We start from the raw sequence: 14,261 nt of genomic DNA, 5'->3' as shown, positions 1-14,261 counted from the left end.
CCTCCCCAAACGGTCCCTACAAATGACATGCGCAGGTTAAGGTGGGTAAAGGTAGTAACCAACCATCAGGCCATAGCCAATATTAACTGTGAGGCAGACAAAGCAATACTAGCCCTTGAACACATCAACTCCCCTAGTACTGGGTCGAGGAATGTGGCTGAAATCCATGACAGTCTCTTTTGTATAATTAAAAATCATTTTCTGAAGCCCGCTAAAGCTACTAGAGCGAGAGTCCCCAAACAAGCAAAATGGTTTAATGCCCATTGTAGGGAAGCACGACTGGCTCTAGGAGCTGCCATAAAAGGTAGACAGTCTACTATTATTAAAGCTGCTAGAAAGGAGTATAAGGCTAGTGTAGCGAAGGCAAAGAAAGCCTGGGACGAACAACACTGGTCTGAGCTGAAGGTGGCCTGCGATGGAAAGGATTCTAGGCTATTCTGAAGCATTGTTAGGTGGGGTAGCGAGGGGCAACCCGAGCCCCCAGGTAACAATGTTCCAGAAGAGGAGTGGGTGGAATACTTTAAAATGCAGTATGCTGAGCCTAAATGGGCCACTACGGTGGCGGGTATGGGTCTAATCCACTTCAAAGAAAAATCCTTCAGCTCAAAAGAAATAATGGTAGCCTTGAGCTCTGTGTCCAGCGGGCGTGCTCCTGGATTAGACGGAGTTCCAGCTGATATTTTCATCAACGACAAGGTACGCTGGTGTAAGTATATCCACCTTCTCATCAACGTTATTGCCCAGGGCGCAGAGGTACCAACTTCCTGGCAGGGTGCGGTAATTATACCAGTGTTCAAAAAGGGTGACCGATCACAGCCTGGCAATTACAGGCCAATAAGCCTTATTGATACAATCCAAAAGGTAATCGGCCGCGTGATTGTGAACAGGCTTCTTGACTGGGCAGAGGAACACAACGCTCTGTCACCTTTTCAAACCGGTTTCCGCAGGTCCACAAGTACGGTGGACCAGGTTTTTCCGTTTTACCTTGCTGCAATGGAGGACTGTGGTACTGGGCGGAAGCAGTCTGTATGCAGCCTTTGTCGACTTGCGGGCTGCCTTCGACCTAGTGCCACGGTCTAAGCTGTGGACAGTCCTTAAGACTATGGGTGTTCCTCTAGATCTATTGTTACTAATAATAAGACTCGACGAAACAAATTTTGCCAGGATTCAGTGGGGGGATATGGTAAGGTGACTGAGTTGAGCGGGGCGTCCGGCAAGGTTGCTCAATGGCACCGACCCTCTTTACATTATTCATTAATGGTGTTGTAGCCCGTATGTTGTCTGCGAAGGTGGATGCTCCTTTATTATCCGGCATACAAAATGCCTATTTTAATGTTCGCAGACGACACACTCATCTTATCTAAGACTCTGAGCGGACTCCAGAACGCTTTGTCCATCTTTGATTTATTCTGTGAGGAGCATGGCCTGGAGGTCAATGTGACCAAAACTAAACTTATGGCTTTCAACCATCATCGTAGTTTTAAATCAAAAATTACCATGAATGGCCGGCCCCTAGAGATTGTGAATACTTTCACATATCTAGGGATCCATATATCGAGCAAGAACAGGTGGAGACAGCACATAGATCTTGCCACTCTGAGACACAGGCAACTGTCAGGTGCTATTAGTTCTGAGCACAGAAAATCCTTGACCAAACCTGTAAAGCCAGCTCTACAGTTATATGAATCAAAGGCTCTTGGCTCAGCACTTAATGGTGCAGAGCTATGGGGGTTTGAGAAGGTAGCTGCACTTCAAACCTCGGAAAATAAGTTCTTCCGGGCAATAACTGGTGTACCGAAAAGCACTCCCTTGTTGCCTTTGAGGTACGATCTGGGCAGAAAAACTGTCACGGACTTGGTCAGGCTTCGACCAATTCTGTATTGGCGAAGACTCTGGACGACTCCAGAGCTTTCCCATTATGCAGAGGGGTTTCGAGACATTATCAAGGTAGATGTATTCCACAAGATTGAGTGGCTCAAATCACTCAGTGTAATTTTGACTGAGCTTGGTCTGGGATCACTTTGGGAAGACCCAGCGGGAACTCCTTTTCCGACCAAAAGAGTTTTAAAAGAAATTTACTGGGAGAAGGTAGCCTCTAGGGGATGGGGTAGCTCGAATATAGGGTCTATGACCGGAACATTTCTAGAAATGAAACTCTACCCCTGCCTAGAACCCTATTGGGATATCATAACAAGGCCCGGTGATAGAAAGCTCCTTTTCCAACTGAGAGCATGTGCACTCCCTCTTAGATCTTTGACAGCAAAATGGGATGGTGGAGCTAGCGACAGCTGTCCCGCTTGTGGTATCGCCAAAGAAACAACTGGTCATTTTTTACTTTCTTGTACAGTCTATTCTGAGCCACGGCGTATTTGGCTAACACCGATGTGCAAGAACTTGGGAACCACTAGCGGCACTGTTGCCTTGCGCATTATACGCACTAGCAGCCTGACATGGATATTAATAGCTACTGACAAGTATCTTGGATGGGCAAGGTCAATTAGACAGAGACTGCTAGTCATTTGACTATTCTCTGAACAATTAATTTATCTGTAATCTATGCACTCGTTTTTATTCATATAATTGTTTTAAACTGGTAATTTTAACTTTTGTATTAATTTTAACAAATTGCTAATTTTGCACTGTTCTTGATTTTTAAAATTGGAACTGTACCTCAAGTCAAATAACTATAAAACTTTGCTTTAGCTAATAACTGTAAAATGGAAGTTTAAGTTTTAACATAATTGATTGTAAACTTACTGTATTTTTAAAATGTTGAATGATCTGCTTTTATGAGTGAAACCTCGAATAAAGCATATTTTGACTTGACACTTGTCAATGGCACTAAAGGTGTTTGGGTCTATTGACTTAAATTCCTAACTTGGCAATTCTTAAAATGATTCTGTTGTTCTAAATTGGTTAGATTGGAGGCAGGAACCAAAAAGGGTAAGGCAGTGGGGCATTTGCCTTTGCCAGTGTTTGTTAAGTATTGAATGGACCGATTTTATTAAAAGAAATATAATCTTACATGTTCATAAATAAACAACATAATTTGTTGATGCTTAACTTCTAGCCAAGTCTTTATTGCCACCCACAGTAACAAGTACCCTTAACTCCCACTGCATGCCTTCTGATTTGTTTTTACACAGCCTATTGACCCTCACATCTTAACACACAATTGCTACCCTACATTTGGACTCCTTTAACCACACAGCTGGATTTCTCACTGTTGGAAATTGACTCTTTCCATAAAATCACCCAGACATTTGCCTTCTTTTACTGAACTTGTTTCTATTGACTGGAGGACTTTGTACACTTTACTCCTGCTAACCAGTGGTAAAGTGCCTGTGCAATTTTTAAAACTTGGTTAAACTGGCATGGACCTGATTAAAACATGTAATTCACGTATAAGTCCCAAGTATGTGGTACTACATGTACCAGGCTTTTAAATTAAATACTGTTAGTGAATTGCAGCACTCATGGCTCCACCCACTAAAGTAGCTCAATAAGACATGTCTTAAGCCTGCCACTGCAGCCTGTAAACTTTGAAAGTTTTAAACTGACATTTTGACATGGCAAAATAGACCACTTGCCAGGCTGAAGTGTTTCTTTTTAATATTTATAAGTCAGCCCTGGTGAAGGCCCGAAATGCTTACAGGACAGGGTGAACGATATTTGAAAAGTAGGACATTTCTATTTAATGTTTTACATGTCTTGGCAGTGATAAACCACCAACATCCTTTTTCACTACGGAACGGCTAACCTCCCATGGAATAACACTGGTTTACCTTATTACACTTAATAAGAGCTAAATTCAGTTTCGGAGAATCTAGGAAAATACTTCTTTAACTTATCTTAATTGTAATTTAAAACCCTAGTTAATGGTTAAGTTACTATTTTGAAAATGCTACCCTTAGAAAGTTGGTATTTTCCAAGCCAAATGTGCCCTTCTGTCAATGCCAAGAGTCTTCTGACTGTTGATGGCTCCCTCACTAGGAAATTAGTTGTGAAACCAGACAGTGGACAAAGGGCCTGGGTGTAGAGGGGAGTTGGTATTAATAACAGGATGTCTGGAAGGCTGTGCCCATGCCACAATTGCACATCAAAGAGTAGCCTTGGGGTCTGTAACCAGCACTTTCTGACTTCAGAAGAACCCTAGGCTGTCCCTGTCAGATGCAGTTCACACCTGGACTTGCCTGCCCTTTCTTTAACTAGCCAGGCTGGGGCCAAACCTGGGGGAAAGAGAAGAACTGACCAGAACCAGTTTAGGTCTAGACAAAGGGGGTGTCCCCCATCCACAGACTAGCACTAGGGTTAAAAGTAGAATCCCCAGAAGATTCAGAAGAAGGACCACCCTGTTGTCTGAAGAAGGAGGATTGGACCTGCTAGCCTTGAACCGAGGACCCCACAAATGACTTTAAAGGTCAGTTGGATAACCTCCTGTTTGAGCTACAGGAACACAACAAGCTTCCAGAGGCCTATCCTACTTTTCAGCTGACAAGACCCAACTGGACTTGACCTGGTCATCTCTGCTGGCTTCTGTCAGAGTAAGCCCTGACCCCTAAGTGGTTTCCTCAAGGTCCTGAAATCTTGATTGGAGTCAAAGTGTAATTCTCCCTGCTTAACTGAAGGTTTCGCCACAAACCAGGCAGAGCAGTGTAGAGCAATGCAGTGCCTCGCACCACAGAACCACGCAGCTCCTAATTGGTGGATCACCATATCCATTGCAGAGCCTTGCATTGCAGCACCGAGCAGCTCCTGATTGGCAACTTCATCGGATCCGATGCAGAGCGATACAAAGCATTGCTTCGCAGCACCATGCAGCCCCTGCACCAAGATAAGAAGGAACCTGGACTTGTTTCCAGCCCGATTCCATTGTGTTCAGGTTGAACGTTTACTTTGTCCCAGTCCGGTTCTAGGGTATGGATTTCTGTTGTTTTTGCGTCATTTTATTTAATAAATTGTTCTCTATTTTTCTATGTTGGTTTGGGGGATTTTCTTGTGTCGTGTTTTCACTTTATTACTGTATAGCAAAAATACTTCACACATTGCTTCTAAGTAAGGCCTGACTGCTTTGTGCCGAGCTACCAGTGGGTCAAACATTGGTTTAATATTGACATTTGTGGTTCACCCTGACAAGGATTGTGATTATTATTTGAAATGGCGTCTCACTCCCCTCAAATAATATTCCGATTTCCTACACTCATCCATATATTCTGGTGGTGTACCCATAAATCTTGAGACCACAATGTGATTATGGCTGTAGCCTGCTTCTGAAAGAAATGTTCTCAGTGAAGAGTGATAACTTATTTTTAGACCATTGAAGATTGTAACCAAAACCACAGAAGAAAATAAATCATCAGGTTGAGTAATGAGGAACATTTGAAAGAAAACCCTAGTTTGCCAAAAGGGTAAAATGCAAGTATTTTAGATAAGAGCACAACTACTGCTTTAGGTACTGGTGAAAGCATTCTGTCTCTGTCAGGTCAATATGGTACCCGAATTAGATTCAAACCTTTGCCCCTAGATTTGTAACTGATTGCAAGGATATTGTAGATAGTCCAATTCCAAACCACTCACAGGTTGTGACATTTTAAGGGGACAAAAGAGTAATCTTTGTAAAAAAAAAAGGTGACAACAACCCAGACAGCGTTTTGGTCCTGGATTGTAGGGTCTGAGATAATCGACTGGCATTGTGTGACACGGTTCACGTGCAGGCAGAAAAGGATGCAAAATGCATTGTGATCTCAAGCAACCCTGCCAGTTTAATGCACACACTGAAGGCTCTTGGCTCTTGCCACAGAGAAATCACCTTTGAACGCCTTGTTGAAACCCTCATGCTCTTCAGTCTCAAAGCCATGTCAGCAGAGTGTGTATAGGTGTAGGGCTGTTCAATGTGATTTGATTTTTTTTAGAGAACAAATTGATTAACATTTCAATCAAGTATTCTGATCTTCCTTCTGCAGAGCTTTCCACAACTCTGACATAAATGATTTAATTGCAATTACCCTGATATATCTCATGGGAGAAGGAGAATGAATGAATGGATTTATAATTTATACCGCGCTCGAAAGCCCGGGGGCATCTAGGCGCTACAGCGGAGGAGAGATACCAAAGAATGCGAAATCAGTGCATGAAAAGCCAGATTTTTATAGCCTTTCTGAAAGAGAGAGTTGTACTGTTCTTTATGGATAACGGCAATGTATTCCATAATTTGACAGTGCGGAAAAAAAGCGACTTCCTCCCCAGAGCACCCTCCTGATTTTTGATGCCTGAAGAAGTTTGCTCGAGGCAGAACGAAGTGTTCTGTTTGGGTGATACCTTAATAGATGTTGTTTCAGGTAATCAGGTCCTGTCCCCTGGAGGGCTTTAAAGGCCAAACAAAAGCCCTTAAATTCTGCTCTTTTTTTCGCCGGCAACCAGTGAAGATATTTAAGGCTCTGGGACACCGACTGGAACTTGGGGATGTTCAGCAGTATCCTGGCAACCGAGTTTTAAACCCGTTGAAGCTTAGCCAGATGTTGTTTTTGAAGGCCCAAATAAAGGGCATTACCATAGTCCAATTTGGCTAAGGCCAAAGATGTTACCAGTGTTTTAACAGTAGATGACGGGATATAAGGTTTCACCTTCTGAATCAGTTTTAGAGTTAAATGTACATGGGAAGCAACCTTATTGACTTGAGATTGAAACGTAAGACCGTCATAAAAAATTACTCCCACATGTTTGGCCTTTTTTACTGGGATAGGAGGTATTCCCATCGACTGAGGCCACCATTTCTCAGACCATATAGAGGGATCTGAGACCCAAAAAAGCACCTCAGTTTTACGTCCGTTTAGCCTTAGGCAATTTGTACTCATCCAGTGGTCTACAGATGTCATACATTGATTAAAAAGCTGCTGTCTCATCTGGATTACCAGAAATAGAGACCACGATTTGAGTATCGTCAGCGTAAGACACTAACGAAAACCAAACTGCCTGATGACGTCTGCTAACGGGGTAACATATAAGTTGAACAACGTAGGGCTCAAAGATGAGCCCAGCGGGACCTCACACGGAAGTGAAAATTGCTTCGAACATTGGTTGTCAATCTGAAAACACTGGCACCTATTATTAAGGTAGGATTTAAGCAGACTTAATGCCAGACCTGAAATTCCCAGCCTATGTAACCTCAAGATGAGAATGTCATGGTTCATGGTGTCGAGGGCCGCCAAAAGATCCAAAAGGATCAAGGCGGCCTTCGCACTGGAGTCCAGCGATGATCGAAGCTCCTCTACTGCCATGACCAAGGCCGTCTCCGTGCCATGCCCCTTCCGGAAACCATATTGCGTGGGATGCAGCAAGTTCTGTGAGGTAACAAAGAACGTGAGCTGGCGGTTCATGATCTTCTCCAACACCTTAGCTGGAAACAGGATCCTGGCTACGGGTTGATAATTACTATGAACACCAGGATCCGAACCCGTTTTTTTCAGCAGGGGAAGAATGGAGATCCTCTTCCATGCCTAGGGAAAATGCCAGAATCAAGATCTCTTTAAAAAGCAAACAAAGTTGTTCGCTGATTTAGTCAGCTGCATAATGAAATATTTTTGGAAGGACAAGGATCCAAGGGAGCTCCTGATTTCACCTGTTTGACTATTTGCAAGATTAGTTCTGTATTTGGAGGGATAAAGGCAGCCAAAACATGATCATACTGTTTCGGAGAAGGAGAAGGTTCACACACTTGAATCTCACTAATATTTTCACAGAATGTCTTATAGATGGAGAGCACCTTGTCCATAAAGAAATCAGCCAGTTGATTACAAAGTGTGGCATTACTGTTTAACAAGGGTGAGATCGGAAGTGTCACTAACTCCTTTAGCACCGATAAAAGTATTTTACTTGATGTACCTGCCAGCTCTATTTTATTAGAGAAATAACTACATTTTTTCTCCAAAATAATTTTTTTATAAACAGTCAGTGACCGAGTATAGTTCACTTTTTCCACATCTCCATAGAATTTTCTCCAACGCCTCTCAGCTCGTCTACATTTTTGTTTCTGAAAACGTAGTGTATCATCGAACCAAGGTTCTGATTTCTTCAGCCGCCTACTAGTAAATGTTTTTTCAGGGGCCAGGATGTCTACCGCTGTTTTTATCCAGTTATTAAAAGTATTTGTGGCTAGATTGGCTTCAGACAACAATATTGGTCTGGAAGCAGCTAAAGTTGATTGTAATTGCAATGAGCTAATGTCCTTCCAATTTCTCCCTGTAAAAGATCTAGAGGCAGAGTGAGGGAGAGCAAGATAATGGGATGACATAAGTGAAAACTGAATGGCTTTATGATCTGACCACGGAATTTGCAAAATCGTCTGCACTTTCAGATGAGGGTTAGATGAAAATATACCATCTAAGATGTGTCCAGCCTCGTGAGTAGGGTGTAGGAGAGTAATTCCTATGTTAATATGTGGGACCACACTGTATTTTCTAAGTGGACTGTAATACACAAGACTGCCTCTGCTATTCCATTTATGTTACCCAGATGATAGGCTATAATAAAATTCAAATATACAAGGCTAAATATCCATCACGACCACAAAGGTGTTAAAGAATGCACACAATTCGGAAATTGGAAGCTGTATGCCTAGCTCCCATTAATGTTGCCTTCACTTCTCAAAAGGTTCCTTAATAGTGAGCAGTTCTGCGTCTATTCTTTTGAAATGGACATCCTCTGAAGTAAACTTCCCTGAGAAGAAAGCCCCGGGGTCACAAGGGACAGTCCCCTGGTGAAGTCGAGACAGGATAACTCTTGCAAAATTAAAGGCAGTGAATCTACAATGAATGCGAACTGTGGATCATTGTTCACTAAAACTGGGGGACAGTGAGCCTCTTTTTTAACTCTTGAAAAGTTGCATGCATCAACTTTCTAGCTCCCTTAAAAAGTGTAATTTTTTCCCAAACAGGTGACCCGGTGGAACTTGCTTTGAAAAATTCTGAATCAATCACTGGTTGAATTTTGAAAATCCTAAAATACACTTTGCTTGATAAACATTACTTGGAACTGGTCAATCACAGACTGCTTAAACCTTCTGGGGATCCACGTCTACACCTTTGAGGGAAATAAAAATTCTGCGTTTACACAATGTTCCTCGACAGTGTTAGAATCAATTAGGCTACCTTCAATACACACAGTTGTTAATCCGTCTCTAAAATGCCTTGTTAACAAATAGAATACCTTCCCCACATTACACAGGCCAAATGTTGTGCCCTCATACTCTTGGAGACCAAACTAGGGGCCTTATTTATGAAAAGTGACGCATCGCTGCGTGAATACAGTGATGTGTCACTTTTCATTGCGCCCTCTTTGCGACATGCTGTATGCGTCATATTTACAGTATGACATATAGTTTCTTGTAGGTAGTTTATTCCAGTATGATGGTACAGATCAGAGCCCAACCAGGAGCAGCCTTACTGCTGCTCGGCCGCTCATCCAACTGACACTCTCACACACGAACATTCCAATCACCAGCATTCTCACACATTCACCCAGGCTGAGCAGCAGCCGTTCAACACATCTGCTTTTTTTCCAAAGGGAAACAGAATCAATAGGAATACAAGATAAATGCAGCATGTAGCAAGGAGTTACAGATACGTCAGTATTTCTACCGTATCTGTAGGCGCAAAAATGACACATTGCTGGAGTGGGTCATTTCACATAGGCAAGTCCCATTTCAAATGTGTCTGCGTCAGTCTTACGCCTGCTGCTCAGGTTTATATAGGTTAAGAAACCTGCGCCCAAGCCAAAAATTAGCACTTCCTTTTCACCCGCCGTCCCTCTCACAAGAGGGAGAAGATAGGGATGCTCCCTGTCCCCCTTGATCTTTGCCTTAACTATGGAGCCCCTAGTGGCAAGAATCTAGCATAACTCTGATATACACAGTATGTGAATTGGCGAGAGGGAGCATAAATTAGCCCTCTTTGCAGACGATATTCTCCGATTTCTCGCAGAACCAGAGTTTTTATACCCGGGCTTGTGAGGGTGCCAGACATGTTTGCTTAGGCATCCTTCTTCAAGATTAACCTCACTAAATCTTGGGGTATGGGAGTGCCAGATCCAGGGAATAGCCTCCGGAGGCCAATGTGAGAGAAAGTTTCCAATGGTTCACCTTAATGATTACATACCATGGGATACACCCCCCCCCACTCACACAGAGGCCCTATATGACAGAAACCTGCCTCCTCTGCTTGCGGTCCTTTTCAAAGATCTATATTGCTTGGGCAAACTAGAGATCTCTTGGCTGGGGCATCTAAATCGGCCTCAAGATGAACTTTCTAACCCACCTATAATACCTCTGCCAGACTCTTCCCTCATCATACCTAAGCCAACACAAATCCAGTTATGCAACAACATGCTCCACTTTGTTTGGGGAGGAAAATCACCTTAGGTAGCCCAGATGATATTATATGGACCAGTAGCAGAAAGTGGCTTAGGGTTCCCTAACATCTCGATGTACATCCTGGCAGCTCATATTTGCCGCTCATTGGACTGGAACCATGAACCAGATCAGAAACTGTGTGTACAGATTGAGTGGGCCTTTTCCCAGACACCACTAGATGGCCTCATTTGGCTTCCCAAGACAGTGAAGGCCCTGGACCTCCCACTTCTCCCATTGACATCTACTTTATTGGCTTACTGTAGGGAGGTGCGAGGGAGGGGGCAGTTCCCGTTATATCCATTTCCTCTTACCCCAATGACACCTAATGAGGATTTTCCACTATGTAGCAGCCATTCCGGTTCTTTTTGCTGGGCTCTTGAGTGATCCCCACATTGAGGGACTTTTATGAAGATGGGGAGTTACAGACTAATGGTAACATGAGTGAAAAGTTTTCCTTGCCCAGTGGAGATACTTACAAGTTAGTACAGGCGCTGCACTGTGCCGGACATCCTGCTGCTGGCCAGGCTATGCAACAGAAGGAGACACCCAAAGAAACCCAGTACCTTTCTAATATCAGACGTAAGGGCATATCCCTACTGTATCATTATATACTTAGTCTAACACTGTCCAAGAAGCATGACTAAATGAAGCAATGGGAAAGTGAACTAAATGTTGACATTACTGATGCCACTTTAGGAGCGATCTGGCAAAGGGCTTCTGCATCTTCTACATGTCTTCGTTATAAAGAAAACTTCTATAAACTCCTCACTCAGTGGTATTTGATGCTAGTGCACCTACACAAAATGTTCAGAAGTCCAGATCTATTCTCGAAGGGGTGCGGGGAAGGGAAACTTTTTTGCACTCATGGTGGACGGACTGAGAATTCAGATGATTTGGGACGAGGTCCTACTCACGATCCACATTATCACCAACATCACTTTACACCAGGACCCCCAGACATTCTTCTGGGCAACCCAGGGAAATCTTCCCTTGTTACCCTCTCAGGGGCAATTCTTTTCCCACCTGTTACTGGCAGCACAGCTCTGCATAGCGGAGTTGTGGAAGCAGGCCCAGGCTCCATAGCTAAATCTGTGGTGGGGAACGATTTGGAACGTATACACCATGGAGAAGCTCACTGCCACGATACATGGCAGGGTGGCTAAATTTGAGGCCACATGGCATCTTTTTATAACACACATAGGCTGACAAGATAGAAGAGGGGGCATACACCTTACCATGTCTAAAACACTGAGGGCTTCTGATACATGGGTAATTCCCCCCCACAATCAGAAGACGACCAATAATGCTTTGAGCTTCTTTTGAGACTTATTTTGTCACGCTGTTGGGATGCCCTCTTATAAAAGAGTCCACTCCTTTTTCCACACAACCACTGTAAAGGGTAGGGTTCTTTCCCAACCTCCTACTGCCTGTATGACACAACGGGGAGGAATGTAGAGGCTATCAATGTTTCCAGTACGTTTCCCCCTGTTTGATTATGTTGTATACTTCTGGGGAGGGATATGTGGTTGTCCTCCTGCTTTCTTCTCCTCTGATATTACTGAAAACAATGCTAAATAAAGATGCTTAAAAAAACAAATAGGTTTCATTCTAGTCCACTCATCAATATATCATCTTGGAACTCTGGCTCACCTCCCACATAGGATTGTGCCCTTTTTGACAGGGTCAGTCCAACTTTTTGCCTGATATTTGATGTCATTTTGACTGGAAGTGCACTGGGTTCTTACTAACCAGGTCCCCAGTGCCAGATCTCTTACCCAGAACTGTGCAGTTGTTTCCTCCAATTGGCGATACCTTGAATACCCTCTGAAAATCCCCAGTAAATGTTACCCCTGGTACCTTGGGTCTGAGGTACAAAACAGAGTCCATAAGGCCTCACCATGATAAGACAGTGTGCACTATACTACATGTGAGGGGATAACTGCTTGATCAGATATGCCCCCGTACTGGTCAGTTCCATTACCGCCAGTACAAGTAATCAGGGTAGCCATTCTAAAAGCATATACTGGACACCGGTGAAAATGAGTTCCCCAGCTATATGATGGCTTCAATGAAAATACGGAGGTCTGCTATCAAACACCTTGTATTAATAAGCCCACACTGATGCCAGAGTCACATTTAGTAATACAGGCAACCAGAGGGGACCTTGGAGGTGCCCCCTGAAAATCGACCAGTTACTGGTGTGTTGACTGACTCGGTTTGGCTAGCCTGCTACCAAAGATGGGTTTCTGACCCCCAAGGGTAAGGCTCTTTGCTCTCCAGTGGCCATCAACCAAGCCTGCTTGAGCAGCGAGTGCTTTGCAACCCTTCCCACAGGATGACCTGTGGATTACCATTCCAAGACCGAGGAGCTTCGAAGAGGCCCTCCCCTTTGGTATTCAAATAGGGCTTCTCTCACAGGAGAGGAAAACGGGACCCTTTGTCCAGAGCCCTTGGTACCTGGGCAGGTGGGATAATTAGCTGGTCAAGACAGGTGTGTCCACCTGTGGGTCAGTACCATTTCTAAACTGGGATCCCTGAATTGGATGCAACTTTTCAGAAGTGACCATCTTGGTGATGGCAAACCTGGGATCTTTGGGACAGGGTCATGCCCACTTCTCCCTGGAAGTGGTCATATGGGGTAGTAGTGACCCCAGGGGTAAGTAGCCCATTGGCTACTACCCTACACTCCCGTAACGCCCCTAAATTCAGTATTTTGGGGTGCCCTGGAACCAGGAAATCATATCCTGTCAACCATCATGTGAAGGAGGGCTGAAGAGCAGAGAAAGCAAGATCTGCAGAAGAAGCAACTGACTTGGCACCAGCCCTGCAGGGCCATTCGCTAGTTCTCAAGAATTGCACAAAGGTTGTCCCACCCTGCAAGCTGCTGATCCTCCAAAGCACGTCTCCAAAGACTCAGGAACTCCTGTGGAGCAGCAGAGCTGTTCCCCTGCATCTTCGAGGTATCAAAGACTGAGCTGTGAAGCTCCAAGACCTCGTAAATCCGACACCGAAAGCACCACTGCACCCGAGCCTCCTAGTTTGAGCTGAAATGGGCCAACGGTTCCAACATGGTCCCCAGATCCTAGCGACCTACAAAGAAGAAGGCCACTGAAGAGTCTCCAAAGCAGAAAGCTGAATAAGAGTAACTGACTTGGCACCAGCCCTGCCAGCCTGTCTGCTGTTCCCCCTCGAAACTGCGTCATTGATGTCTCGTCCTGCAGCTGTTGTGCCTCCAAAGCCTGGCAGGATGGCCTGCCTTCAATAAAGACTGAAGAACTCATTTGGAGCTTCCGAACTGCTTCCCTGCATCCTGCAGGCACCCGTAAATAGACTTTGAATGCTCCGGACCTCACAAATCTGACACTGACAAATACCAATTCACCCATGCTTCCTAGTCGATATTGAAGTGGTCAAATAGTGCCAGGGTGGTCCACTGGCTCTCCAGAGACAAAACCCACCTTGAACTTGCCCACTGTGGACTTCCCAACACCTCCTGCAGCCTCTGTTTGGAGGCCCCCTCTACAGCATGTTCTCCCGGTGGCAAAAATCCAACCCCTAAAGACACCTCTGAACCCATCACCTCTGGCCCCTAGCGAAGAGGACTAAAAGTGTCCCCATATCCCTGAGTATCGCAAGAGTTGAGCCCCTTGTTGGTTCAGCCCAACTGGTACCCCAGTCCGAGCCTGCTGCCTCATTTCCAACAGACTGTTCTCCATAGACTTAATTGGGGCACCAAATGCTACAAGGCACCTCTGCATCCGTCCGCCCCATGGCTGCCTGAAGTCATCTGGTGGTGCTGCCTTGGACTTTGCCCCATACTCAACCTAAGTCCAGAAGATTGGTCCCGTAAGTCACT

The sequence above is a fragment of the Lissotriton helveticus genome, chromosome 2_1, assembly GCF_964261635.1.
Source record: "Lissotriton helveticus chromosome 2_1, aLisHel1.1, whole genome shotgun sequence".
NCBI classification, from domain to species: Eukaryota; Metazoa; Chordata; class Amphibia; order Caudata; family Salamandridae; genus Lissotriton; species Lissotriton helveticus.
This window is presented reverse-complemented; position numbering follows the sequence as displayed.